Genomic DNA, 6497 nt, shown 5'->3' on the forward strand with positions numbered 1-6497 from the left:
ACACAAAGAGTGAAACCATTCTGCTAATTTTGTATAGTGCTATATACAGTAAATATAACCGTACAGTAAATATAAACTACAGCATTATAAATATTTTCTCTCTTTTTCTCTAACCAATTTTACTGTTATTTCAAAGCAATAAGAAGTAAAGGAACTGCTCAATAAGATTACCATAATCGCAGTAAATAAAGTCGAATCACACAATGAGCTGCGCCACTTCATTTTTAATAGGTTACCTTTTAATGTCTTTACTGGCTCACACTAGCTACTAGTACATATACATACCTAGGGACTGTACAGTAAAATGGCATGATTACATATACGCACAGGGTCCCTTTCGAGATTCTCTTTTACGACTTCTCAAACAAAAAAGAGCTTTGTCTTATGTCTCCATCCTTTATTTGCTTGCCTTTGATATAAGCTGCCGCTGCGTCTCCCGCTGGCAGGAAATAAAAATGCCAGATCTCCAGCAAGCTTTAATCACTGCCCTTCATTACTCTATGACCGCCGTCAGGAAATAATAAGCAACGCATATATTTCTAAATGGAAAATTCATTTTCAAAATGCCCTGGTAGACTATAATAATTGCCTTTCAAATGTGATATTTAAAATGAAATTTTAACAAGGCGTTAGAAAAGAGAAAAAGCTTTTGCAAGGGTTCTTAATTGCTTCGTATAATGGCCTAGCCCTGATAACATTGTGTAATTTTCGAACAGAGACTTTACTGGCTCCCATTATTGATCCCACTGAGGCACATTTTTTTGTCTGCACAAAGGTAACAATTTTTGTTCCAGATTGTTGTTGGATGCTTGCCTTTATTCCTTTGTTATCAAGCTGCAAGTCTGTCATTAAGCACGCCGCGGGCATTTGCGAGTAGACAATTTGATAAGAGTGGGCAGTGCTGATAACACTAAACCCCCTACTGTTTTAAGAAACAATACAGTCATAGAAAACTACTGTGTGACCGCGTTTGACCCTCAATTAAGTTCACAGTTTTGTCATTGTGAAGTAATCGAACTGATGGCGCCAGTTTAACAAAAGCTGTTAATGCTTTTAAGAAACTGTGTAAACTTGCGGGTATCTGCACCGATCTGCAGTGCTGAAATCAAACCCGCTCCCATTGCAGTGTCACTCTACGTCAAGCGCGTACCCACCGCTACTACAACATGTACATACTACATACCCAAGGAAAGTACAGTAAAGTACAGCGGTGTGGTTATACATACGTACAGTGCCCCTTATAAGATTATCTTTTACGACAGTCAAGTGAGTACCCGCATTGCTCCTTGTATTGCTACCATTATACCCAATACCGCAGCTGGTACCGTAAGTTAGAGACATTAAGTGACAACACAGTCTTGCGCTTCAGTCTTCGACTCGAGCGCACACGTGCTTTACTGTATGTTAAAATGTAGGTACCTGCCAAGAGCATAATATGTTATTGGTTAAACTGTGGAAGAGTCACGACCCTTGTCCGACCAACTGGCAGAAACGTCGCGCCGGACACCTGTGCGGGCTGTATTTAGCAAGATTAAGAATCGAAACAATGGCATCTTTGTAGACCATTCAGTACACGGACGTGTACTTCGAATTTATTAAAACTTGGACAAACTTTCACTTGCTAGACATAGGTTGCAAAGTTAAAACAAAAACCTGTTAACTGCTGCATATGGTATATGCAATTGATTTTGCATTTCATGCAATATTAACTTCTCCCATTAATATTTTTGCAAAACTCTCTTTCAAAAATGAAACGACACTCGTTTATGGCATTGTATAGTATACGTGGAGATATGACTGCAATTTGCTGTGACCTGGCGTTAAATTTTGATCTAAGATAATAAAGAACAACTACAGTAAGGAAAACAATCGCTGAAATATGTTGTAACTGAAAACGCACTGCGAAGTTATTATCACCAAACATTATGGTACAATACAATTCATGTGTAGTTTAAAACAGATGATCGGCGTTGCACACGAGAAAACATCAATACACTACAGTACTTCATCGCTCCTCTGACACATCTTTCAACTCTATTCTTCTCAGATGCATATTGGCTCTACTCCGCAGGATCTACTTCGCGGGATATAACAACCCAACAACATAACCTCGCCATAATTGCAGGAATCTAATTGCACGAGTCGTTTTTAATGGCTACATAATAAGTCACTCTCAACTAATTCGAAGTAGCCTGTAGTGGAGGATCCTCGCCTGCCGCTGGCTAGTTACAAACAAAGAGATGCGGGAAACTCACATCGCAAAGGTTATAAGCAGCTGTGCGTTTAGGAAGATTTTTGTGGTACCAAGGGTTGTTTAGCGACAAACGGGGCGCTACACAACTCCCCCCCCCCCCCCCCCCCTTACGAGGAGGCGTCACCAACGGTGTTGATTCCGTCGATTTCTGCCAAGTTGCATCAGCTATTATGAGATCGTCTTGGAGGACCGCTAACATGCTTCGATGATCAACGCCAGGAGTGAATGAGGGAGAGACAGGAAAATCAGACGATCAACTAGTCTGTGAAAGTAACTTATCATTGGTCGTAGCGACAAGCAGAGCGCTACAAGCCTAACTAGTGGAATGTTTTTGGTCGAGGTCTTGAGTCAGCAGGCCGTATTTCTGAATCTAATTGAGAATGTATGTTAGAAAGTCAACTAGAGACCTTTGATTAGTGTGGCGGGCTTATATGGCCGTTTTTGATGGTGGCCAGGTCACGTTTTTTAGCTACTGTGGCTTTTTTGCGGGAAAATAGGGCGTTTCAAGGGCCTACTGAAGAGGTGGTCCGGGGGGTTGCGTTTTTTACAGAATTTGCGACGTGGTTACAGGTTGACTGCGTTTGGGCTGAGCAAATCGGTCGTCAGTAGACTACTGCTGTCTTAAAACTTTAAAATTAATTTCTTTTACATATTTTCACAAGACCTGCCGTGTCTCTGGAATTGTTTGATGTGAGATAGTGGTAAGTCTGTTTCTTAAAAGTTTGCTTTGTTAGCAAACATGGAATTGCCCGAAACAACTGATTGGCTTGTCAACAAAAAATTTAGTCTTAAGGTCAAAAAAATCACTTTCATGATTTTCTCAACTAAACCTACACATTCTAACTCAATATCTTTAACAGAGAATCAACAATGCATCGAACGCGTTAGCACGGTAAAGTTTCTTGGCATTCACCTGAGTAAAAATTTATCATGGGAATGCAGTATGACCTCTGTACTGCAGGAAATCAAAATGAACTCGGGTCCAGTGATAAAAATTAAGCTATACTAAAACCGTGGTGGCTTACTTGTTTTGTATCATAGTTTAGTAGAATCTCACTTACGCTATACTGTATTTCTGTTTAGTGTCATGGACAAAACACCTTGACAAAGCGCATGTAAAAATTATGTGATAAGTTTCGTAGAATGATATTGAGTTTATCTTCTAATATCAAACACTCAGGTACAGGCAATTATATTTGGTCAATAAATGCTGACTTTTTATCTCCGGAAAGCAACATGTTTATGCACAGCATCAATAAAAAATTGCCATCTGTATTTGCCAACTTCTTTGAAATTAACAAAAACTATTACTCAATTGGCACAAGAAGCAGAAACAAACCGTTTTTACAATACTGCAGCCAAAGAATTACGCAGCAGACAATAAGTACTTTTCGTGTTAAATTTTGGAATGTTTTGCCTAAACCAATTAAAGAGATAAAAGGTCATCATAAATATGCATGCGCTTTAAAATGTCACCAACCGCTCTAAAAATAAGCTGTTTATTAAATTTCTTGAACCCAGTGCTTTTCAACCTTTTTGATGACGGTTCGCACTTTTAGTGTTACGAAAATCTCATCCGCACATGATATAGTCGGCATCCAGGCCGGATAAATGCCGACCGCATTAAAACAGCGACTGTTATGATAGCGACTTAACTAGGCTTACCATATTTTTTTGATTGAAAAGCGGAAGAAAATGCAAACAAGTACCGGAACCGTACGAAATAAGTTCTTTCAATAACCTAACTGCAAAAAGATCATCTCCTCCTCCTCCTAGCCTACTATTACTGAACAGTGAACAAGCGAATGCGCTAACAATCAACTCACCACTGGACCAATTACCCGCTACAATGATGTAACAATTACTTTCACATTTAACACAACGAAACAAAAACACGCATCGGGTATTGCTTTTCAGCAAATTGGCTAAATAAACCAATCACATCATGCTAATATTCGTGTAGTGTGGGGCAATGCTGGCTCAGTAAATGCCAAAGCGGGACTTTTAGTTGACTGATCGGGACGCCGGGACAAAGCCTTTAAAAGCGGGACTGCGGCGGCAGTTCCTTCGAGCCCTTGCTCACAATTTAGAAATAAACGTGGCTTGATTTTTATTGCAAGACTTTTGGTTGTTTTAAAGTCCCTTTTGGTTTCAATCTTTTTCTAGACCCTGAATTTTATTGCAAGGCTTGACGACTTTCTGTTGTTTGGCTTGACTAGCCTATTTCTTTTTAAATCATGTGACTTCTATGGATAGTCCAAATAAAATGTTGTTTTAAAGTCCCTTTTGGTTTCAATCTTTCACTACGCAGTGTTTGCCTGTTTGTGCGTGCATACGTGTGTAGAGAGGTGTGGGGGATGGAAGGTATGTGTGGAGGGGGTGAAAGAGTGCGTGTGCGCGTAAGCCTTGGATTTAATAAAAGAAGTGAGGTCGCTGTTGTGGCAGTCGCTGTTTTTGATGAGTCGCTGTCGTGTAGTCGCTCTATTGACAGTCGCTGTTTTAAATGAATCGCTGTCGTGTGGTCGCTCTATTGACAGTCGCTGTTCTGACAGTCGCTATTTGGAACCCGAGCCGATATAGTCCAAGCTGTAAAACGTTTGGCAAACTGATGATTTTGCCATTCGTTCACTTTTTCTTGGTACTACTAAACTAAACTAATCATTTTATAAAATAATCTGTACACGTATATGTGTCAACATTTGTAACTCCAATTCGACCCGTACGGAAACAAGTTACAACACACTTAACATAGTCTTGAAACATGACGTGAGAGTTTTACTTCGTCTATATAAGGCGTACACTAACGCGCATCGTGGTGGCCATATGAAAATCGGAGTGATAGTGGCTAAAATGACACGTTTTTTAGGCGATTACTGTAAAAAAAACAATTTTGAAAGTGGCCGTGTGAGCAAACTCAATTAAGCCAAGAGTAGGGATGCCATAAGTCAGGATTTTCCGGACATGTCCGGGATTTTAGTGTTCAAATCTGCATCAGGGATAAATATTAAAAAGTGCTTAAATGTCCGGGTTTTTGAATAATGCATTTTATGAAATTTAACTGGCAATATTTTCACAATAAGAGTTTGTTTAGTGCCAAAGATTAAACTTTGTTATTGTTTTACTGTTGAAAATGGCTAAGCGAAAAAGTAAATTTACTGACAAAATGCAGGCAAGCTCTGAAGAGACCCTTTTGACTTATGAGGCTATCTATAACTTAGTTTACCTGTTAAATTATTATCTGACTTTATTGTTGCGTGCGGTTAGAATACTCTAACCTTTTGCCGGCCGAAAGGTTTTGGTATTACAACAGAAATAACTTACAAGAAAAGGTTTTTATTATAGGTGCTGTACACTTTCTCAATATTATGAATAACCAAGAACATAAGTAATACAACTGCTATATAAGATGGCTATTGTCTTTTATACAGAAAGTTGTTGGACTAAGCAAATGTGGCAATTCTGTGCTTTTTCTCCTCTGTGACAGTAATGTTGTCTTGCAGCAAAAATAAGCGTTTGGATTGGTAGGATGTAAGAACATACTGTAAAATGTTGTGTAGCGTCTGTTTGGTGTCGCAAAAATTGGTCATTGAGACGATCAAGAATTTGGCTTTTTCTGATATGCTAACCCTAGCCTAGAGTTCAAAGATGGCATCTTAATTGAAAGACATAACGCGTTTCACGCTTTAAATATGAATATATAGACTTATTTGTGAGAATAAATACGTTGATTTGTTAGAATTCAACCAGTTTTAGCACGAATCCAGACTTTATCTAACTTTTAAACTCTAACCTCAAACGAACAGTTATGCAAATAATTAACGACCTTTATCGTCAGGCTCATTAAGATAATCGTGGCTTCATTTCACAAATACGAACTTAATAAATCGCCACAATTACACAGCATAGCCTACCCACAAATAATTTCAATTTATGGAAAAACGGTAACTTAGCACAAGATTGCATAACTTGACTAATAACCAATTTGTTTGTGAAGTTTTTGATGATTTCTCATTTTAATTTGTCTTCCTTCTTTTTCCGCGATTCAATCCTAAAATGCAAATGGATAAGTGCGGCAAAGTGCCAGGACTTTTGACGTAAAATAATAATTAAATAGATAATAGTTAGATAAAAGTTCAAGATTTGTTTATATTATATCTATGCGTAGAATATTATAAAATAAAATCTAGCAGAATCTTCTCCTTTGCTGCTAATTTTGTATGAATAATTGCATGTTCAATGAAAA

The sequence above is a fragment of the Clavelina lepadiformis genome, chromosome 4 (genome assembly GCF_947623445.1).
Source record: "Clavelina lepadiformis chromosome 4, kaClaLepa1.1, whole genome shotgun sequence".
In the NCBI taxonomy this organism is placed as follows: Eukaryota; Metazoa; Chordata; class Ascidiacea; order Aplousobranchia; family Clavelinidae; genus Clavelina; species Clavelina lepadiformis.